Genomic DNA, 25,629 nt, shown 5'->3' with positions numbered 1-25,629 from the left:
TGCCTAACATATAAAGCTATGTCAAACCCAGAGCTGTTGGACATACTACACCTAAAGAAATCCCAATTCCTATGAGGTACACGCTCTACGGACCTAAAGCTAGTCACCACAATAAATAGGACATGCTGGAGGGATAGATTCCTGTCCCAGAAACTTCCCATACTCTGGAACAAGCTATTCATCTGTGTCAAGCAAAGTTCCTTATTAACACTTTTCAAGAAAAATCTTTATGAGTGGATGGGAAATAGAAAATACACCCTGGGGATCACTTCTGTGTCTCTGCTCGACAGGGGCACAGGAAATTTACTTTCTTGGGATGGTATAAGCCAGGGAACTTTGTTTGCTAGGCTCACTTAGATCCTTGGGCCGATAGCCTAGTACCTACCTATGAACCTATGATAATCTGGAAAATGACCAAACAATTAGAGACTGACACATATATCTCAGTTAGCTTAAATAAAGTCAATATAGCATACAAAAGAATAACAGGTTGTTTAAATGATTTGTTTATCGAACAACTAGTTGACATCTCCCTGTTGAACTATCTCACTATGCTGGCACCTAGGACACCAGTGCTCTTTGGTGTTCTGAAAATCCATAAGTCCCTAGCCGATCCACCTATGAAGCCACTCTTTGATGCTCGCCAAAGCATCACTTACCCAATAGTGAAGGTAGTGGATAACATTTTGAAAAAATACTTGAAAGATGAGGGTCAGATCTTCAAGGACTCCTGGACATTTCTATCTAAGATGAATGAGCTTCCATACCAGGAGGAATTTAATTTTTTGATGGTGGACGTCAAAGATCTGTACTCCTCACTCCCACATCTGGAAGGGTTAGAAAGGACTGACCATTTCCTTAGAGATAAAGTGGCACCTGAGTTGGAAATCAGATTAGTGAACACTTTGTTGGATTTTATATTAAATAATAATTACGTCTTATTTGACAATAAATTTTATTTACAAAAAACTGGTGTAGCAATGGGGTCCCCATGTGGGGCCAGCTTTGCTGACACAGTGATGGCCCACTGGGAAAGGAACACATTCTCAAGAAAGGAGATCTAATGGAACAGATCTCATTCTATACTCGCTTCCTGGATGACATATTTGTTATATTTAAAGGTAGTTTGGATGAAGCAGTTGATCTCATCAAATATTTGAATCAGACTACTGAGTTTTTGGAATTCACGCATACATTTCATATCTTGACATCGAACTATCAAAAGACTGGGCCTTAATGGGATGGACGTCTAGGATATACAGGAAAAGTGCATTTTCCAACACCTATTTACATTGCAGTAGTTCGCATCCCTTTCATCAAAAAAAGTCGGTAATTAAGGGCCAGTTAGTTCGAGCTGCCAAGATGGTATCTATTAAAAGTGACTTCATTAAAGAATGTCAAAAAAAGCAGTGAAATGTTTATCACCAGGGGTTACCCCAAAAAACTTGTTTTTGAGATCACCACCGGGATCCACAATAAAAGGGCCAATAGGACATATTTACCTCTGCTTGGTATCCCATTAGAGGCAAGTGTCAATTCGAACAACAGTACACATCAAATACCGACATTGTCCCCAATAAGTTTTATGCTAACCTTCAGTATGGAGAGTAGAGATATTCAAGCCATAGTGAAGAAAAGCTGAAACATATTGAATAACGACCAAAATTTACGGTCAAAGTTAGGTCCTATCCCCTCCTTTACTTTTAGGAGAGGGAGCAACTTGAAGAAACTCCTGGAGGACATAGGCATGAGACCAGTTAGAGATTCAGGGATGAGAAGGTGTGAATCGTGTAACTATTGTAAATTCATGGATGCAGCTTACAACTTTAACATCCGTATCAAATGGTTCACCACAACATCTGGGAGGATTAATTGTAATCCCATTTTTGTGGTTTATTTAACTCAATGCCAACTTTGTACAACTTTCTATGTCAGGAAGACATCGCAAATTGAGAGACAGGGTTTACGAGCACCTATATCACATCAGAAAAGAGAAAACTGATAATGCATTGGCTAACCACATAAAGTTGAATCCAGCCCACACTTTTAAATTTAAGGTCATTGACCATATCCTTAAAGACCCTAGAGGTGGACCTAGGTCCTTATTTCTGGAGAGATTAGAATTAATGTGGCAAATCCATTTAGACGTGTGCCACTTTCCAGGCCTTAATAAAATTTGTTCCATCCAATGCCTGTTAAGACATAGAAATTTGACTAGATGAATGCTATTTAAGTCTAGGACACAGGCCTCATATGTTGGGACCATGTTTCACATCAATATTAAGTACAATATAGTGTAAGATATTAAGTACAATTTAGTGTAGGATTGTACTTACAAGTAGGTTGTATATTTACTAAGGGCTTAGTACATACCTCTTTTTGGTATTGCTTGCTTTCAGTACATAGTGGGATTTTTATGCTCCAACTAAGTCAATGTAGTTGACCAGCATAGGAACACCTTAAGGAGGGCACATTATGACATTATGATATTATGAGAATAGTAAACTATTACGAGAACATCATGAGACTTTTTATTCTTGATTTTTTATTCTTGAGTTTTTCATTTCTGAAGGTTTCTTTTGTGAACATTACATTTTTATATTTGAATACTATGGGACCTTAATGTCTTAATTTATGATTTTTTATTCCTGAAAGGAATTTTATTTGTATTATTCACTTGCATGTATGTATTACACATGTATAGCATCGATTATGTATTCATTCTGGAGTTTTATTTTGTATTCTGTCATGTATTCTGAGTTAAGGATTCATACATATTTATTTATTAGCTGATTCAGCTACTAATTTTATTAATTAATCAATTCAATCAGATTGGATGAGGTGAGGAAAAAGTATTTAAGTGAAACTTGTGATGCAATTTGTTATCTTAGCAAGTCTAGTCAGACTAGATGAAAAGCACTTTATCGTACTGTGCATCTATTTAATTTATTTTATTTCATTAAAGTCCAGTGATATCTGTTTGTATTCCAGCTGCTTGTTTATGTTTATTTTATTTTATTTATATTATTCAGGTGCTAGAATCTATCACATCAGACACGAACTTAAGTTTCTCCACAGCAGGTGCAAGTATGACTCTGTCTTTCTCCATATTGGTATAAATGACTTGAGATGTACCTCCATGGACTATATGAAGAGAGACATGATTGAGCTATCAGAGTATGTGCTCCAGGCAGGTGTGACCCTAGCCCTGAGCAGCATCCTACCTTCAACAAGAATGATGCCACAATACCAACAAAAGAAATTATTGACTTCAACAGTTGGCTTAGTTTCTGGTGTCTTTCCAAGGGGATCCAGTATCTGTCTGCCTGGGATGACATGGTTGACAGACCTTTATGCTTTGCCACAGATGGCCTCCATCTGTCAGCCCTGGAGTTCCAGATCTTGGCCAAGCCTCTTGCCTCCCCCTTTGTGCCTTTTTTAGGCTATGTCCCAAAGACAAATCTTCCAGCATGAAAGATCTGTCAAAAAGCAAATTGAAGGTTATGCTGCTTAACACTAGGAGCCTTAACCTGAAAATGCTCTCACTTGAGGCTCTCTTCACACTGGAAGATCATGATGTCTGTGCAGTCACAGAAACTTGGTTCAGGGATGTGGACAGCACCCCTGCCTTACCTGGCTAAACCTCATTCTACACTTTCTGATGCCAAAATGAGGTCAGAAAGACTAAGGGTGGTGGAGTCTCTATCTTCATTAAAGACAAGTGTACCTCCTGACTGGTTTACCAGCATGATGCACTGGAATTACTACAGGTGCAACTGACAGTTGGCAAGACACCCATCCAAGTTATAGCCAGCTAGAGTCACCCTCCATGTCTCAGGGCACCCATTCCTCCTATCTGGACCTACTTGACTCCATAAAAATACCCCCCTAACACCCTGATCCTTGGTGAATTCAACTACCCCACCATAGACTGGGTGAACTGTTCCTGCACTAATGCACTCACCCAACAATTTCTTGACTTCATCAACTCTAACACACTAGACCAGCTGTTCTCATCTCCCACAAGGGAAGACAACATATTAGACTGGGATCTCACCAACATGGGTGACCGCTGCACCACTCCCATAGTATGTTCTTCCCTGGTGAGATCATATCATCAATCTGTCTTATTTGAAATTTCTATCCCACCCAACTCCTCCCCAGCTGTAACCAGGCTAAAAATATTCTCAAATGCTGAATACACCCTCTTAAGGGAGGGTTTCAGCAGCTTCACACCACTGCCCCCCACAGAAGATGCAGGCAACTATGCTGAACAGTACACCAGTGCAGTATACAAGCAACTTTACAACTGCATAGATTCAGCCATACCCAACAGAACTAAAGCCTACTCCTCAAGGAAACATAGACTTGTCTGGTGGACATCCTCTGTCAACAGGCTTTACAACAAAAGGAGAAACTGTTGCCCAAGGGTAAAAAGGAACAAATTCCAAATCGGAAAATGTTCCTCCTTTGCCTCAACAAGCAAATTAGATCACTAGTGAAAAAGTCCAAAGCCAATTATGAGTTGAAACTAGCCTCCGAAACCAAGGGAAACCACAAGTCCTTCTTCAGTTATGTTAGGAACTTCCATGGCAAAGAGCAAGTTTGTTCCGAGTTAGTAATTAATGGTACCACTTACACTAATTCTGCTGACTTAGCCAACCTTCTAGCTGATAGATACAATGCAAATTTCACCCCCTTATCACCCCCTCAAAGGCCCAGTTGACATTCCTGATACTTGTCCCACACCTCATATCTCTGTAGATCAAGTGTTAAAGGCCCTATCCAAGGCAAAGAACACAGCTTCAATGGGATGTGATAATATTCCAGGCTGTATTCTGCACCATCTCCAGCAAGAACTAGCTTTGCCATTGAGCACCCTAGTCAACCACTTCCTAATGACAGGCTTCATTCCAGTAGAGCAGAGAACCACCATTGTCATCCACTTGCACAAAGGTGATGCCACTACTGACCTGGGAAACTATCACCCCATTAACTTGATAAGTCTGATCTGTAAAGCCATAGAGCGTATTATTATTGATCTCATAAACAAGGACATAGGCAATCTCCAAACACTCAACCTCACCCAATTCAGATTCGTCAGGGGCAGATCTTGCCTATTGAACCTAGTTGACTTCTTTGAGACTGTCACCAACGCCCTGGATGAGGGAAAGTCAGTACATACAGCTTACCTTGACCTGGCAAAGGCCTTTGACACAATCTCCCACTTAGGCATCATCAAAAAGCTAACATAAATTGATAGTAATCCTTATCCCACCAGATGGGTAGCCAACTGTTTCACAGATATGACCCACAAGGTCAAAATAGGTGCCACCGCCTCCGACAGCAGACCTGTCACTAGTAGTGTTCCCAGGGATCTATCCTGGGACTCCCACTGTTTGGCATCTACTTCTCAGAGGTTCAGGCAAAGACAAAGGGCCTGTGGCTGACTACGTTTGTGGATGACTGTAAACTGAATGCTGTCATTATCTCCCAAAAATGACTGCAAGAAGGTCTCAGAGTTACAAATAACTGCTGCCAAAGTCATGGCTTTAAGTTAAACTAAAAAAATGTATTATCGTACCATTCTTCAAAAAACATGGCCCCTACTGATTACCACATCAACGGTAACCCCCTAAGCACACAACCCATGGTGAGAGACCTGGGTACTCAGGTTGACAACAATCTCACATTCGACCATCATGGGGCGGCAGTGGTCAGAAAAGCCTTTTAGTTCATTTATCTCATAAGTAAAGGGATTACATCCAGAAAAAAAGAGGTTATTACCTCTCTGTACTCCTCCCTCATTAGATCTATAGTTGAGTATAATGCCCCATTTGGTATGTACCTCTCCAAAGACCTGCATGAACTGGAAAGGCCACAGAAATGCCTCACAAAGAGAATCCATGGCCTCCAACACCTGTCCTAAGTGGACAGGCTCAAATCACTATCACTTTACTCGGCATCATACAGACTGGTCAAAGGTGATTTGTGGCTCACCTACAATGCAGTATCAGACCCTGCCCTACTAGAGATGCTCCATATCTGTAAGTCTAACTCCTCCGCATTATCTGATCGATAAGCCTAAATCTAATATGTGACATCAACTGAACCTGCTGGAGAGACAGGTTTGTCTCCCAGAGGCTGTTCCATCTCTGGAACAGACTTCCTATACATGCCAAAAAGAGTACTTTGGTGACTCTCTTCAAGTACAGCCTTGATGAGTGGATGGGAAACCACAAATTTGTCCCAGGGGTTCCACCTTTGTCCCTCACGGGCAACATGTGCTGACTCAGGTTTCTTTTTTGGGGGATAAACTCTTGGCTAGGCTTGTAAGGGCCCCAGGGCCATTAGCCTAGTAACCTCCTATGATCCTACATAGCTTATCATGGTTTTGAACAAGAAATAGTCAGAGTTTAGCTAGGAAGTCTTTCAGAGTTGTTTTGAAAGATAGGAAGGAGGGTATAGACTTGGTAGATATAGGTAAGGAGTTCCAGGCCTTAGCACGAGTACAGGCAATGCCTAGCAGATTTGCTAGATTTGTTGACAGAAAGGAGTTTTTGGTCACTGGATCACAATGACCAACTGGAAATATAGTTGTGTAGAATACTTTTTAGTGTTGGACAGGCAGATGGTTGCTGGATAATTTTATGGGTGGTAAGAAGTTGTATGTATGCTAGTTGATTTGGCAGTTCTAATCTTTAGGCTTTTCAGTGTTATACAGTGCTGGGTTCTGAAAGGGGTATGTGCTACAAATTTAGCAGCTTTATTATAGCATCGGTCAGGTTTTAATTTTTGTGAAGCCTAAAGGTAAGGATGGGAATGCTATAAAAAGAGTAGGGAAGAGATAAGTAGTGGTTTTGGTGAGTGTTTGTTATAAATTTCTTTATGCAGGTTGAATGTAAGATCATCATCCACTATCACACTAAGTAGTTTGCTATGAAGTCTGATGGTATTATCAAGACAGAGGACTTTACATTTAGCTTTTTTTTTAATCATGAGAGAAGGATTTGGGGAAAAAATAGTAGTTCTGTATTTTTTGGTTGAGCATGAGTTGTGAGTTATGAAGCCATGTCTTAGTGGTTGTTAAAGCTTTCTGAGTAATTATTTGGAGGTGTACCATTTTGTCAGATGTGCAAATGAGAGTGGAATCACCTGTGTATTTATTGTATTAGGGTGGGCTCTTGTGTGGAAGTATAGAGGATGTTGGTGAAAATGATAAAAGATGAGGGGACCAAGGATAGAGCCTTGTGGTACATTGGTGATGACTGGGAAGTAAGGAAAGAGCGTGGACAGGTACCTATTGGACAGGTAGAGTTTAAACCATAGAAAGGTGGGCTGAGAGACATCTACTGAGAACATTTGAAGTAGAAGTTTGCTGTGATAAACTGAGATGAAGGCTTTAGACATGTCTAGAAATAAGGAAAGACTAGTTTGCCATTATCTCTAGCTTTATTGACAGTATCTATATAGGTTAGAAGGGCAGTGCTAGTACTCTGGAAAGGATGGAAGACATGTTCTATAGAGGATAAGAACTATTCTTGCAGGAGATAGTCTAGCAATTGTTTTTGAATACATTTTTCAAGTATTTTGGTGAGGGGAGATGAGGTTGCTATATGTCTAAAGTTATTAATCGCTGTTGAATTTCTTCCTTTGTGCAGAGGGATAATGTGTGACTTTTTCCAGAGAGAGAGAATGTGGGATTCCTGGAAAGACCTATTTATAAGGATTTAGACAGGATAGACAATGCTATTGACTGCTATTTTTTGGTACTCACTTGGAAGGTCATCAGCTAAAGAAAAGCATGATTGATTTAATAACAGTTTTATATATGATGTGGACACAGATTTGAAGGTGATAGTGGATGTGGTAATAAATGGCTGTTGGGCAGGGATGGGATTAGATGTTGAAAATCCTTGGTTTGAGATGCTATATTATCTATGAAATAGGAGATGAACTGTATTGCAGTTTCAAGTGGAGAGTTATCAGAGGAGGAGTTTGGTATTATTCTGAAAATTATTATAGCATAGTTTTTTTGTCTTCATTTATTTGATTTCGAGCACAATTATAAAGCATTCTGAAGTTTTCAAGATATAGAAGTGTTTTATGTTTTTGCCATTCTTTCCATGCTTTTTCTTTATCCTGCATTAACAATTCTATGTTTCGATCAAATTGCATTATTTGTTTTCAGGATCTTCCTTCTAGGAGGTGCAAGGCTATTTTGGATATTTAGAAAATTTGTACTGAATTCAGTTACATCATCGTCTAAGGGGAGGATTTTTAGAAGTTCTTGTTACTAGATGATAGTGTAGTAATGAACATTTCTGGGGTAAAACTTAAAAAGGTTATGTGTTGTTTTATAAATATGCTGTTGAAATGAATGTGTGAGATGTCTAGTCGTATGGACTGCAAGATGATCACTGAAAGCGTCTGACATTGTACCTTTGGTGTAGTATTTGCTAGGGTCTGATACTGGGATCCAGTCTAATAGAGAATTTGATGTCTTGCTGTAATTTGTGGAGCTATTATTTATTTATTTATTAATTAATTTATTTTATTTTATTTTACATTTGTTGACTAGGATAATCCAACTGGATACATGTCCATTTTCAGCGGAGGCCCGAGGACAAAAGCTCCAAACACAACATACAGAAAAAATACTACAGGAAAAAATCATAACTTCAATACATGTTGCAACCAGTTTACACACTCTGTTCAGTCAAGCAAGTTATACATTCGATCATTATTAAACTTATATAAGTATCTAAACTAACAATTATGCCACAGCTTGTATGTAGTATAAAGTACTGTTTGGCACACAATTATAGAAAGGAGCTAGTCAGGATTAGAACAAGGACATAACCAGTGTGTCTTAAAATGTTGTCTGAGACATTTTTTAATTGAGTTAGTGAGGATACTAGAGTAAAGTTGGCAGGAAGGGAGTTCCAAGTTTTGCCGACAGAGTCGGCAAACAGGGAGTCCCCAGCTGAGTTATTGTTTTTGAATGTTTGAACCAGCAGTCTGTTAAATGAGCAAAGTGGCCTGAGGTTACTGTAGGGGCTAATGATGTTTTTAAGTGCAGGCATATTTTCAGGTTGGCTGAGTACTTTATATGCCACTATAAGCTAGTTGTATTGAAATAGGCTAGGTAATTCAAGCCACCCTAGAAGATTTAGGTTATGACAGTGGTGTGTCCTAAATGCCATGCCAGTGGCAAATCTAGCAATGTGGTTATAACAGCTAGAGAGCTTGCTAAGGTTGGATTTGTTCAGATTGGTGAATAAAGGGGAGGCATAGAGAAGGGTAGAGTAGATGGGAATGGGCAATAGCAGTTCTAGCAAGTGGGGTAAGGAAAGGTTTCATCTTATAAAGGCAGCCAAGTTTTTTATTAATGGTTTTGATAGTTTGGTTGACATGCATATCAAATTGAAGGTTATTATCTACTATAACACCTAAGAGTTTAGTTTAGGCTTCTGTGGAGATAATGGTGCCATTATTAGATTTAATGGTAAAGAATAGTGATGAGGACCTGTGAGTGGGGGAAAAAGTAGCAGCTTTGTTTTGTTAGGGTTTAAGATCAGATGATGATTAGAGAGCCAATTTTCAATAGTGTTAAACATATTCTGGGACAGTGTCATTAGGTTTTTCTGGGAGGTGACTGAGCAGACTAAAGTGGGGTCATCTGAATATTAAATGCAAGTTGCATCTGGGATGACAGAAGGGAGGTCATTAATAAAGATAGAGAAAATAAGGAGTCCTAGTATAGAGCCCTAAGGGACTTCTAGGGTGATGAGTAGAAGGAAGGATGGTTTGCCCTGCCATAGGATGGCCTGTTGTCTTCCACAGAGGTAGGATTGAAACCATTGGAGAGCATGATTATCTAAGGATAAGGCCTTCAATGTATGGATAAGGTTTTGGTGGTTAACCATATCAAAGGTATTGGAGAGATCAAGAAAGAGGGCTGAGGTTAGTTTGTTATAATTTTGGTTATGGTTTATGACATCAGAGAAGGAGAGCAGGGCTGAGGTAGTAATATGGAATGGTCTAAAGCCATGCTGAGAGCTAGCCAACAGATTGTTCTGGATAAGAACAGGAGTTGTTTATGGATGCACTTCTCCATAGTTTTAACCAGCGGTGACAGAATAGCTATGGGTCTGAAGTTTGACAGTTCAATGGAGCTACCTCCTTTATGGAGTGGTATAACATGGGATATTTTCCATATGGAGGGGATTGTAGCTTCAGATACAGTTCTATTGATTAAGATGGAGATGCGGTATGCTATGGCACCTGCAGCTTTTTGTAGATACTCTGCAGGGAGAATATCAGCAGATAGGGTGGTTGGCTTTAATTTCTTAATTAGGGCACGGATAAGTGATATAGGTACTGGTTGAAAGCTAAAGGAGAGTTGGGTACTGGGTATAGCGGCAGTTGAGTTAGAGCAAGTGGGAGTTAGCTGACTAAGTAGGGACTGGATAGGTTCTGTGAAGAAAGTATTAAATGTGTTGGCGACATCCTCTGGAGTTTTATGGTTGGAAGATGAAGGGGTTGGAGTGGTGGTTTGACCTGGGTGAAAAAGTTTGTTTATTCCTGCCCAGAATTTTTGAGGTTTGTTTTGATGTTTCTGTTGAAGATGGCAGTGATTTTTTTTTTATCTAACGTAACAAAATTCTTTGTGTCATTCCTTAATTGCTGATATCTTAGTTGATCTAGTGGGGTTTTTGCGGCATGCCAAGTGGCCCATGCCTTGTTTCTAAGTAAGATTTTTAATCTGGTATCTTTTGAAAGCCACTGTGCAATTTTTGCTTTGCTTCTAATAGAGCGAGCAGAAGCGTGAGAGTCCAGGATGGCAAGGAAATTGGTATTAAAGTATGCTACAGCTTCATCCAATGGTAATTGTTTTAGGACTGACCAATTACATAATTTGAGTTCATTTTGGAAATTAGTGAGGTTAAAGTTCCTATTATTTCTTATAGTTTTGTAGATGGGCTGGTGGGAGTTATCAACCTTGTACTTAATTATGTAGGTAAGAAAGTGGTCACTTAGGTCTTCAGGGAGGGTCCCTGACTTGTACATATGGGGATGGTTATTGATAAGTATCCAGTCTATGATACTTTCTTTGTTACTGGGTTTGCCAATCCTGGTGGGGGAGGATATGATCTGTGTAAACAAATGTAGGTTTACGTGGGTTGTAGAATTAAAGTGTTGGTCAACAAAAGTAATGTAGTCCACAAAAGGCACAAACGCTAACTGCCACATATATCTAAATGATGATGCTTCCAAACCAAGATGTTGCAAACTGTTTTATTACATCTAATGTCATAGTAGTTAAGTGCTTTCACCCATTACATACGGGCTTCATCAGAACTACTGGCACAAATTGAACTGTAGTTTAAATTAACATTTTGGTGCCAAATGGCCATTGTTAAAAAAAACTTCCCTTAAAGGTATACACTCTACATTGACACAATGCTCAGCGTGTCACCTGAGCATTAACAATAATAATAAAAAAGATTTATTAAAAATATTATCTCACTAATATATATTTTTTCTTATTAGTGAGGTAATATTTCAACCCAGCCACTGGGGATGCACAAGCCAGTGCATTTCTTTGTGCCGGTCCCAAGCCCGAATAAATGGGGAGGGTTGCGTCAGGAAGGGCATTTGGCATAAAACTTCGCCAAATCATTTCATGCAGTCACCAGTAAATATTTCCATACCGGATCGGTCGAGGCCCGGGTTAACAATGACCACCACCAGTACTGTTAGCCAACTGGGTGCTGGTGGAAATTGGGCTGCTGTTAGCCGAAGGAGGAGAAAAGGCAGAAGGCATGGCCAAAGGCAGGAAGAGAGGAGAAAGGCTAGGACTGTGGTAGTGAGGGTTCAGAGGGGATGAGGAAGTGATGGGTAGGTATGGTGTTAAACAAAGGAATGCAGAAGGTCAGATGGTAGTGGATTTTGCGAAAAGGATGGACATGGCTGTGGTGAATACATATTTTAACAAGTGGGAGGAGCATAGGGTGACATACAAGGGTGGAGGAAGATGCACACAGGTGGATTATATCTTCTGTAGGAGGTCCAGTCTGAAGGAGATTGGAGACTGTAAAGTGGTGACCGGTGAAAGTGTAGTTAGGCAGCATAGGATGGTGGTTTGTAGGATGATGTTGGTGATCAAAAAGATGAGGAGGAGTGTGAGGGCAGCACCAAGGATCAAATGGTGGAAATTGAAAAACTATAATTGTGAGGTGGAGTTCAGGGACGAGTTAAGACAGGAACTGGGTGGCAGTGAAGAGTTACCATATAGCTGGGTAACTACAGCAGAGCTAGTAAGGGAGATGGCTAGAATGGTGCTTGGTATCACATCGGGACAGAGGAAGAACGACAAGGAGACATGGTGGTGGAATGAGGACGTACAGGAGAGTATACAAGCACAGAGGATGGCAAAAAAGAAGTGGGATTGTCAGAGAGATGAAGAAAGTAGACAGGAGTATAAGGAGATGAGGTGTATGGCAAAGAGAGAGGTGGTGAAGGCTAAGGATAAGGCATATGAAGAGTTGTATAAAAGCTTGGACACTAAGGAGGGAGAAAAGGACCTGTACCAATTGGCTAGACAGAGGGGCCGAGCTAGGAAAGATGTGCAGCAGGTAAAGGTGATAAAGGATAATGAGGGAAACATACTCACAAATGAGGAGAGTGTGTTGAGGAGTTGGAAAGAGTACTTTGAGGGGTTGATGGATGAAGAGAAAGAGAGGGAGAGAATGTTGGATGATGTAGGGATAGTGAATCGTGAAGTACAATGGATTAGCAAGGAGGAAGTAAGGATAGCTATGAAGAGAATGGACAATGGAAAGGCTGTTGGCCCAGATGACATACCTGTGGAAGCATGGAGGTGTTTAGGTGAAATGGCAGTGGAGTTTTTAACCAGATTGTTTAATGAAATCTTAGAAAGTGAGAGGATGCTTGAGGAATGGAGAAAAAGTGTTTTGGTACCGATTTTTAAGAATAAGGGTAATGTGCAGGGCTGTAGTAACTACAGAGGGATTAAATTGATCAGTCACAGCATGAAGTTATGGGAAAGAGTAGTGGAAGCTAGGTTAAGAAGGGACGTGATGATTAGTGATCAGAAGTATGGTTTCATGCCAGGAAAGAGCACTATAGATGCAATGTTTGTTCTGAGAGTGTTGATGGAGAAGTACAGAGAATGTCAGAAGGAGTTGCATTGTGTTTTTGTAGACTTAGAGAAAGCATATGACAGGGTGCCTAGAGAGGAGTTGTGGTATTGTATGAGGAAGTCAGGAGTGTCAGAGAAGTAACGTGCAGGATATGTACGAGGGTAGTGTGACAGTGGTGAGGTTTGCAGTGGGAGTGACGAATGCATTTAAGGTGGAGGTGGGGTTACATCAAGGATCAGCTATGAGCCCTTTCTTATTTGCAAAGGTGATGGACAGGTTGACAGACGAGATCAGACAGGAGTCCCCGTGGACTATGATGTTTGCAGATGACATTGTGATCTGTAGTGAGAGTAGGGAACAGGTGGAGGAGGGTCTGGACAGATGGACATATGCTCTAGAGAAAAGAGGAATGAAGGTAAGCAGGACTAAGACAGAATATATGTGTGTGAATGAGAGGGAGGTTAGAGGAATGGTGAGGATGCAAGGAGTAGAGGTGGCGAAGGTGGATGAGTTTAAATACTTGGGGTCAATAGTTCAGAGTAGCGATGAATGTGGAAGAGAGGTGAAGAAGAGAGTACAGGCAGGATGGAGTGGGTGGAGAAGAGTGTCAGGAGTGATTTGTGACAGACGAGTACCTGTAAGAGTGAAAGGGAAGGTCTACAAGAGGGTAGTGAGACCAGCTATCTTATATGGGTTGGAGACAGTGGCATTGACAAAAAGGCAGGAGTTTGAGCTAGATGTGGCTGAGTTAAAGATGTTAAGATTTGCACTGGGTGTGACAAGGTTGGACAGGATTAGGAATAAGTATATTCGAGGGTCAGCCCAGGTTGGAAGGTTTGGAGACAAAGCCAGAGAGGCAAGATTACGTTGGTTTGGATATGTGCTGAGGAGGGATGCTGAGTATATTGGGAATAAAATGCTAAGGATGAAGCTACCAGGTAACAAGAAAAGTGGAAGGCCTAAGATAAGGTTTATGGATGTAGTAAGAGAGGACATGCAGTTGGTTGGTGTGACAGAGCAAGATGCAGAGGACAGGAAGAAGTGGAAACAGGTGATCCGCTGTGGCGACCCCTAACGGGAACAGCCGAAAGAAGATGATGAATGAGGTAATATTTCAATGTGTGTTTACATTAATGTGTAGTAACAGTTATATCTGCACACTAATATTTTAGAGTGCTGTTACAGTTGTGATTCAATATTATGTTTATTTAAATAATATTATCAGAATCAGGTACTTATATAAGTACTTTTTAATAAAACTTTTTTATTATTATTGTTAATGCTCAGGTGACACGCTGAGCATTGTATCAATGTAGAGTGTATACCTTTAAGGGAAGTTTTTTTAAAAATGGCCATTTGGCGCCAAAATGTTTATTTAAACTGCAGTTCAATTTGTGTCAGTAGTTCTGATGAAGCCCATATGTAATGGGTGAAAGCGCTTAACTACTATAACATTAGATGTAATAAAACAGTTTGCTACATCTCGGTTTGGAAGCATCACCATTTAGATATACGTGGCAGTTGGTGTCTGTGCCTTTTGTGGACTACATTACTTACGTGGGTTGTAGAAGATTCTGAGGAACATGTGTTCCAGTCAATGCTGAAGTCCCCGAGAACAATGGCTACTTGAGTATAAGTACTGGATAACCAATGGAGGATATCTTCTAGTGTGTTTGTGTTATTACCTGGGGGAATGTAGCCACAGATTATGTTTATACATTTGTTTTTATTAATTTGCAGTTTGGTTATAAGAATTTCTGCATTATTAACCTGGGGTGGTTGTAAGGAGCCCTTAGTAACATTCAGTGTAGCTTTATAAAGTATAGTTACTCCACCACCTTTCCTAATATGTCGGTCTAATCTGAGTATGTTGTACCCTGGTGGTAATACCTCATTATCTGTAGTTGCCGGTTTTAGCTTTAGCTAAGTTTCTGTTAGACATAATATATCAGGGGAGTGAACTGCCAAAATGGCATGCAGGTTATGGATCTTATTATTTATAAGTGGCAGACAAGGAATGAATTAGGGGATCTATATGAAGGTATTATGTTAGGGGAATTAGTAGTTTGGGAGCTAAAGTCAGCAGGTGAGGATGGGCTGGGGTTAGGGTGGCTGTCTCCATCCATTGTGAGGTTGTGTTGTAAACTAACTATGAGTTTTAGGATTTTGATCATCAGCTTTTGATAGTGTTTGTTTTAGGGGTTGATATATCTGGATCTAATAGGGTGGTAGTTTTTAGGGGTTAAGGATTTAGTTGTGAGGGGAATTGTGAAGTTTTCCATGTTTGATACTATTGGGGTGGTAGTTTGGGTCTTTGGGTGGAAGAATCCTTGGTAATGTTGGTTTTCATAGATGGTGAGGAGATATGAAATGAGCAGTAAAGGTAGGAGAGAGAGAGCAATAGCTTTGGTTTTGGTGATAAGGTTGTGACTAGCTGAGATATTATGGTGGTAAAGTATTTAAGCAGTAATATATTAAGAAGATTAGGAAGTTTGCGGCAGGAAGGGGGAGTGCTATTAATTGGGTGGTTGTAGCTGATTGGTCGTAAAAGAGGGGAGTGGTTATATAACTATAAATTTAGCACTACTCGGAGCGGGTTCATAGGTTCATAGGTTCATACTAGGCTATATGCCCTAGGACATTTATAAGCCTAGCCAGAGTGTGTTTGGCTTTCGCCACCCATTTTAAATTAATTTTGCTATGCCCTTTTTTGAGGTTAGTATACTATGCCTCTGTCTAACAGTGACAAAGAAGTGATACCAGGGGTAAACCTACAGGTGGGGCGCAGAGCGAGCCCCAGAATAGCGAGGGCGAGCGTAGCGGGGCTTAAACTAACCACAAGTAACTTGAAGGCTGTACATGCAATGTAAGTACTTTAATGTATAAAAATGACCTGTTTCTTTAGCATTAAACTGTTGGGTTAGAGTACAGTAGCAATGGGACACAGGCGAAGTTCATGCTAGATATATGGAAGCAGTATGGGAGGGAGAAGAAAAGATGGGAGTGGGGCTAAAAATTAAATAGAGATAGGGGAAACAGGAACCAAGAAACACAAGTGCATGTGTAGAAGTAGTAAGGTCATTGGAATAAGAGTCACATATGAAATGTATATGTTGGAAGTATAATATTAAAGTAAGAGGCCATGGGTGTGAACTAGTGATTAGATGAGTGGGCTACAAACCCTCAGGTCAATTTACCATGTACAATCAGTTTATACTAGCACGGAGCAACTAACAAGACAAAACAGTAAAAGTAAAAGTAGTCGCTCATTTCCTGAGACTAAATAACTGGTCAATGCAGTATAGCCTATTGGTCAATCTAAAGGGTACAATGGCCACCTTAATAAGAGTTTCTGAGAGTGTGTGGACTATTTCATAGAGATTTTCAATCTCAATGCAGGCATGTATGTAACTGGTTAAAGTTAATATGCTGCAAGGTTCTTCATGATAAATATGCTTACATTAAACAATGCCAAAATTCTCAGTAAACTTGTATGTGTAAGGCCTTGTGGCAGAGCTACTGTAATATCAAGGTCAGATGTAGTGACCACAGGCTCTGAAATGAAAGAAAGGAAAAAAATATACTAAGCAGTAAAATTACATTGAGGAAATAACATTAGTAATTATTATATGAAAAAGATATGGAGGAAGAACCACAGTAAATCACAGCAAGAGAAGAGAATACAAGGGAAATATATGACTAGAGTGCTGGTAAAAAAAGTTTATGAGTAAGCTCAAAGTAGTTTCAACAGAAAGCATAGTAATAAAGAAACAAAGTAATGCAGTGTAAATATACAGCTGTATCAAGCAAATTATCAGAACATAGCATAACATTAATAACCACAATGAAACACCATCATTAAGAAAACATTCATGGTATTAACCAGTACAGCAAAACAGTGTAATTCTATCCAGGTAGGTAGGTGTGTGTGTATATATATATATATATACACACACACACACACACGCACACACGCACACACACACACACACACACACACACACACACACACACACACACACACACACACACACACACACACACACACACATATCAGAACAACTCACATTGCATACATATGTGTTAGAGAAACACTCTCAGCATACATAAAGCTTATCCAATCTGAATGAAAGTATTACAAATACAGAACACAACCAAAGTCATTTCACTGTTTTGCACAGTCTTAAAATAAATGCAAGTGTAATAACATATCACACATACCTGTTCCATGAAGGAAGATAGCGACTGAGTGTAAGAGGAGACAGCACTGAGAGGATATTTAGCAATACATTGTACTACAGTGACAATCCCACCCTCAGGTCAATTTATAACCAAGACGATTTTAGCCAGAAGAAAGGTATTAACAAAGAGATGCAAGTGAAACAGTTTAGCTGTCATTTCCTGAGACTAAATAACTGGCAAATGCGGTACAGTCTACTGGTTAAGCTAAAGAGGAATGTGGCCAAATTAGTAAGAAGTCCTTAGAGTGCACAAACTTCCGTCATAGAGCAGCCATGTATGTAACTGATTAAAGTTAGCAAGTAGCAAGGTTCTACATGATAAATATGTTTACATTACACAATGACAAAACTCTCATGAAATTTGTACATGTAAGTCTTGTGACAGAGCTCTTGCAATACTGAGGTCAAATGTAGTGACTGCAGGCTCTGAAATGAAAGAAAAAATATATGCAAAACTGTAAAATTATATTGAGTCAACAATGTCAGTAATTATTATCTGAAAAAGAAATGAAGGCAAAACAAGAGTAAGTCAGAGCAAGAGGATACAGGGGAAATATAAGAGTAGAGTGATGTAAAAAAAGTTTATGTATGTAAACTCAAAGCAGTTTTAGCATTAAGTATGCTGATAGAGAATCACAGTAATGCAGTGTAAATATACAGCTGTATTGCACAAATTATCAGAGCATGGCATTACAGTGATAAGCACAATTTAACACCATCACATAGAAAACATTTATGGGATTAACCAGTACATCAAAACAGTGTAATCTCTCTCTCTTTTTTTATAAATATATACACATATCAGAACACCAGCAATTTACATTATGCACATATGTGTTAAAGAGAAACATGCTCAGCATACATAAAGCTTAGCCAATCTGAATGAAAGTGTTACATAAATAACACACTAACAAAGTCTTTTCACTGTTTTACACAGTCTTAAAACAAGCAGAAGTGCAATAACATATGACACATACCTGCTCTATGAAGGAAGATAGTGACCGAGTGTAAGGGGAGACAGCATGGAGGGGATGTTTAACAATGCATTGTACTACAGTGACAATCCCATCCTCAGGTCAGTTTATAACCAAGAACAGTTTAAAGTCAAAGTAATGCCAAAGTAAACTTTATTGTCATTCAGAAATCACACAAGTGCAAAAACTGAATGAAATTCCACATCTCCGGACTCAATGTGCAGACAACATATAAACTATTTTCACAGACATTTACACATGTAACACCTAGCTATTACATCACAGACATGCAGGTAGACAGACTAATATTGCACATAATTACAAAGACATTTTAACACTTTTCGAACTGAACACTTACTTGCATGACACTTTAGTATTGCACAGGTCTTGATCCTTACATAGAAAGTATTGCACTACGAACATCAGAGTATTGTACTATGGAGCTTAGAGTATTGCACTATGGTTAATTTATGAATTTACATGTATTGCACTGAAAGAAGAGACATTTTACTGCATTGCTACTGCCCTAGATGGCCTATAAGTTTCATTCATGGTGAATATTGCACTAATTAGGTGAGACTGGCAACCAGGTCCTTGCATAATTTGAGAGAGTTTCTACTGACCCAGTTGGACATCATGGAGTGTAGTGGTTATTAGAGTTCAGCAACCTGATGACATTAGGGAAGAAGCCATTCCCGAATCTTGTAGTTCTGCAACATATGATTCAGAAGTGCTTTCCGGATGATAGATGCAGGAACAGTCTGTAAGCAGGGTGAGTGCAACCTTTAATTATTCCTCTGGCTCTGCTGAGACATCTGGATACATACAAGTCATGGATAGGTGGCAAGGTGGTCTTAATGATCCTCTCAGCTGTCTTCACCACTCTCTGGAGGGATTTGTGCTTAGAGGTAGAGCAGCTTCCATACCATACTACAAAGTTGTTTGTCAGAATGCTTTCTATCTTGCCACTGTAAAAGGTAGTGAGAACTGTAGATGGGAGATTCACTCTCCTTACCCTTCCTAAAAAGTACAATCTCTGGTGTACTTTCTTGACTATGTCATTTGTATTTGTGTTCCAAGACAAGTCCTCATCGATGTGCACTCCTAGAACCTTTGTGCTTCTCATTCTTTCAACTGTTTCCCCATTAATGGTAAGTTTACAGCCAGAACAAAGCAATTAACAAAGATATGCAAGTAAAACAGTTTGTCATTTTCTGAGACTAAATAACTGTCAAATACAGTATAGTCTACTTGTTAAGCTAAAGGGGACAGTGGCCAACTTAGTAAGAGGTCCTTAGAATACACAGACTATTTCATAGAGATTTTCAATCACAGAGCTGACATGTATGTAACTGATTAAAGTTAATACTCAGCAAGGTTCTTCAAGATAAATATGCTTACATTAAACAATGCCAAAACTTTCAGTAAACTTGTAGGTATAGGGCCTTGTGGCAGAGCTCCTGCAATACTGAGGTCAAATGTAGTGACAACAAGCTATTAAACAATACAAAAATTCTCAGCAAACTTGTAGTTGTATGGCAGTCAGATGCAGTGACTCCAGGCTATTAAACAATGTCAAAATTCTCAGAAAACTTGTAGATGTAGGGCCTTGTGGCAGAGGTGCCCACTGGCTATTAAACAATGCCAAAACTCTCAGTAAACTTGTAGGTGTAGGGCCTTGTGGCATAGCTCCTGCAATTTTGAGTTCAGATGTAGTGACTGCAAGCTCTGCTCTATGAAAGAAGATAGTGACTGCGTGTAGCAGAGAGCTGATATTTTTTGTACTCATATCAGTAATTCAATTACTGTACTAGTAACTGCTCTAACCAGCATCTCATACAAGTATGAAAGACTCTGCCATGCCTACAGGATCATAGAAGCATAGGGGGTTGGTAGACTAATGGCCAAGGGACCCTTACAAGCCTAGCCAAGAGTTTATCCCCTAAAAGAAACCTAAGTCAGCATCTGTCACCCCTGTCAATGAGGGACACAGGTGGAACCCCTGGAACAAATTTGTGGCTTTCTATCCACTCATCAAGGTTACACTTAAAGAGGGTCAGTGAGGTCCTCTGTTTGACATGTATGGGAAGTCTATTCCAGAGACAGGGCAGCCTTTAGGAGACAAACCTGTGTATCTCCAGTAGGTTTTGTTGATGCTGTATATTAGATTCAGGCCTTTTGAGTGGGTAATGCATGAGGAGTTATACTTACGGATATGGAGCATCTCTAGCTTGATAAATGTAAGGAACTGAACCGTTATTATTAGCATTCTACCTGATCACCCATGATTCCTGTAGCACACTTGGAGTAAGGTTTATAGGATTACATGACAGAAGACATGTCATAGCTGGTGTATCCCAGTGGTAGCATACTCTGGTAAAATTAAATATATTCAACATACATTATGTTTACACACACACACACACACACACACACACACACACACACACACACACACACACACACACACACACACGCAAAAAAAAGCAAATGTTTAGCAACCACATATAAAATAAACATTATGGATGTATTAAATAATAAATTGCAAGTTCCCTTTTTTCTGCTATCTGTGCCTCTCTGTATTTAATGAAATGTGTTATGGCTGTGATGTGTATGTATGTGTGTGCATTTGTGGTATTGTTGTTGGATTTGGGTAGTTGTTTCCTGTGAATGACTCCTGAAAGTATATAAAGCAGCTATGCTTTTCTAGTTGTTCTGGATGATGTTAGTTGGTTACTACACTGAGGATGCAATTGTGCAACTCTGACATAATAAGCAGTTTTCTATTAGTAAGCAGCTTAAGAATATCATCACCACTAATTTGTATATTATCTTTGTCATATATCTATAGTGATGTTCTTATAATTCTAGTTATCTTAGTTAACACTATGTAGTCTCACCTTAGGGATATGCATGGGATTGATACCAAAAGAAAGTTGCAGACAACACAGCATCTGAAGGAAGACATCAGCACTTTGGCGGTGGATGCAGTTCTATAATGTGCACAGATATGTATGAAATCCTTTGGAATCTACAACTATTAATTAAATAAAAATAATGCAAACTGCATTTAATGCATTGGAAGTCATAATGAAGAAGATCTGCAAGTGCAGCCAAGAAGGCTACCAGCTAGGCACCAAGCCAAGCTACTGTTAAACCAGCTCTCTGACCATGAAATCGTTGATAGTTACAGATTAGACAGAAAGCTGGTGCAGGCAGAGTGTAGGATGTGCACACCCCTTATGTACATTCATAGTCTATGTGGTTACTCAATACTCCTAGAAACAGAAGTATGTCTGAGTCTCAGTATACTAGCCTCTGGAACATTTCAGCAGCATATGGGAGATGATGTAGGAATGCCCCAGACAACTACCAGTCAACTCCTCTCACATTTCCTGGTAACAATTTGCACCAAGGTGGATGAATACATCCACTTCCCAGCAACTGTCATTGATCGAGGAAATGCCATGCATTATTTCTATGCCATAGCCAACTTCCCCCATGTCCTTGGTGGAATAGACTGCACCCATGTTCCAAGTAAAAACCCACTGTACCTGATACAGGACTATACATGAATAGAACGTGGTGTCCATTGTTCAACTGTCAGGTGATATGCTTAGCAGATGATCTCATTAACAATATTATGGCAACACACCATGGTAGAGTCCATGATGATTTAATATGGAGAGAAGTGGTCCGAGGACAGCTTTTCAATATGGCAAAATACCTGTGGAACTACTACTTGGTAAAGGGTTCCTATTAGATGACCGAAGACGCATTCTATCGAATGCATCTTGGTCGAATTTAAAACAATGAAAAGGCAAAACAGTGAACCGCTTTTAAGTGAATTCTTTCCCAGGGAAAGAATTTGCTTGTCCGCTTCTATTACTTTGCCGTTTTCAGCACTGTAATGTGATCTTGAAGCTTGTATATTTAAGTAGGGGAGTGTGAGGGGTGAAGCCCCCCACTTTACATATTCTTTCAATTTTTTTTTTTTTGGAACAGCGATTTTTTTTCCCTTGAAAAAAAATCGCTGTTCTGAGCTTTCGAGATTGTAAGCTTTCGCTTACATGGGGTTGATTATTCATCATTCACTTTTTTAAGCGTTCAATGATATAATATAGACCCTTGGTAAATATGGCACCATATCTTTGATGTAATCAGAATTCACACCTGTCAACATTAAGCATGAGGACAACATATGTGTTATCTCCATCCCACAAACAGGTGACTGCAGTTATCCACTGCACTCTTGGCTAATGATGCCATGAACAGTTCAATCAATCCCTGCCAAGGATGCATACAACAGAGACAGCACTGCAACATGAAACACCAATGAGCATGTGGTTGGCATGCTGAAAGATTCAGATGTCTTGCTGACACATCTGGGGCTTCACTTCAATACACACCAGAAGGGGCATTACAGATAGCTACTGTGTGTGCTATGCTACACAAAATGATAACAGCAAGATATGGTGGCTTGCCAGCCACAGGTGTGGGTGGCATTCCTCAAGAACCCCAAATGTCTGATTATGACATATTACAGCTGTCACTGGATAATCAGCAGGACATGGGGAAAAATAAATATGCATGGGTATAAGATGATGTGGTCACATATCCTACCTCAGGTAACATGGCAGTGTCTGACACACACATCTGAGTCATGACAAGCCATACTTTCATAAGCAGACATATTAAACAGTGATGTTCAAATTTTGCCCCAAAACAGCAGCACAGATCACGACTAATGGCAAGAAACCATTAGTTGCCACAGTGAATATCATGCATAACATAAGCATAAGGTATATCAGTAAGAATATATACAAAACACTCAGAGGAAACATCAACACAGGAAGATGCAATGGAAGGCACAGCACCAAAAAGAAACATATAGGCAAATGCGTGGGATGTAGGAGATATGCACAGCAGAAGTTGTGATTAGACAGGTAGGATATCATCATACAGATAAATAGCATCAAATGCTACCTGTCAGGCAGCTACTAACTCAAGAAATCTAGGCCTATAGTGTGTATAGTAATGTATCAGCAAAATCAAACCCAAAAACAAGGGCCATACACCAGCATCAATGTATCTCATATAGCCTTGTGTGATAAGCGACGCTGTGTTACTACACATTAAAACTTACTGAAGCAGGATTAATTACATACATCCCAATGGTCCAACCAAAAAATATAAATCCAAACAAGTATTGCATCCCATGGCTGATAGGGAATGCCACACAGAAGGCGATGGTGGGATGCACAGGTTATCACTGCAACTTGACTCACTTCCAGGTAATAATATGTGGAAACATGCAAAGCATCAATGACAGTGACTGCACAACATACATAGAATATTCATCAATGTTAGGGATACAGCAGCATAGGTATATATGTGTGTGCAGAATCAGATATGGGAAGGAATACATATAGGAAATCCGCATATGCATGGTGCATTGAAAATGGAAATGGGTGCACAGAAATGTAGTGAGTAGTGAGGGCTAGGCATGTGCAGTACCAAATTAAAATGGCATAACTGACATAGGTGTGTATACAAAAGCATAGTTAGGCATGCCGTGATGGCAGACAATAAGGACAGTGTAATGCAAAAAAACAGTGCAATATGTTCACTTGCAACTGATACAAACATGAAAACATGAATCACATATAGAATTACTGTCATAAATACCTGCACTAACATATGCAAATGACAAAGAAGTACTACATGTCATAAACTGAAGCTAGTCACCTTGATCAGATAAATTATAAGAAAACTGAAATATTTGAAGAACTACCTACGGATTAATTTGTCATTGTTTAACACAGCTGTAATCATTGCCAGAAGGTCAGAATAACAGAAGAGGACACATATCAGATCAACAGTCAGAGTTACTTTAATGCCCATCCTGATGTCTCGCACCCTGATCCTAGCTGCCCCTGACACGTCTGGAAGCAGGTGGCCCATGGCACTGTAGAAATGTGGTAGGAGTAGTGACACTAACATGTGGGAACACAGTGTGGGTAGGACTCAGACTATGATGTAATTGTCTAGAAGTGACTGCTGTGCTAACAGTTAAGTGACCAACAGCAGATGTGCATGCATGTTGCAGCACAGGCACTGATGTCTGAGAGCCATATGTTGGTTTAATGAGAGGGAGTCTGCCTCTCTCCATAGGAGGTAATCTGCTTAGTACCAATTTATGGCATGTAACTCCCAGTAATTACTGTGGCATTGCCCTAACACCATCATAACAAGGTTGTCAACAGAGTGTGCAGTAGATAACACATTGTGATGATGTGCAGTCAATGCTGCCATGTGCTCTCCATTTCTGTGCTCCTAACCTACATGCAACACATGCGGCTGATGTGCTACACAGCTGTTGGAACAGCTGCACAGGCAAGTGCACACAGGTCAGATCCATGATATCGCTATGAACATTCATTCATGTGTAATACTAGGCAGACACACTGTGACATGCATCCATGCATATCAGCTAAACTCCTATATGTAGTCTGAGAGGTAGTATTGCTCCATCATGGGGCAGAGTTTCCATTATTACCAGACTCTGCATGTGACAGTGATCATGGTCATCGTCTTGTCTGTTATCTGATGTCCCCACATCATCAGAATGGCTGGCCACATTATCCTCCATATCTGAGACTATAGCATGATCTACATGGCTGTCCCCTTCCAGGCTGGACAACAAATCTTTTTCAAGGATCTGTGTTCCATATCACATTTTACCTCAGGATCAGTGAACAGCCTACTGCAGAAGGCAGGCAGAAGATGTTCTACAAGAAGAGACAGTTGACACATCACATACCTTCACACAAATCAAATAATGCAGTTTATTAATGAAATATGGGACAACTATATGACTACAATGCTAATGATGATATGGACTTACAGGACATTTTGCCTATGAGTGTTTCATGGACCCTATGTACAGGGAGATGACATTGTGTTATATATCAAACAAATATGACTGATGATTGTAATAAAAACAGTAAAACCTACCTCACTTCTTTTGTGACTCTATCACTGGAGGTGAGGGTTGAACTGCAACTGTCATGTGGAAACTTACACATAAAAACATCACCATTAAGCAGATACAGACATCACACAGCATTCCAACAGAGGCATGACACACAGGAGATACTATAGACACAGACTGGGTGGACGAGGCTAATGTACAGATTCAAAGTGTTCTAGACAGGTGAGATGAAATGCAGTAGTCATGAAAGA

Source organism: Protopterus annectens, chromosome 1.part1, assembly GCF_019279795.1.
Source record: "Protopterus annectens isolate FY-2018-M chromosome 1.part1, PAN1.0, whole genome shotgun sequence".
NCBI lineage: Eukaryota > Metazoa > Chordata > Ceratodontiformes > Protopteridae > Protopterus > Protopterus annectens.
This window is presented reverse-complemented; position numbering follows the sequence as displayed.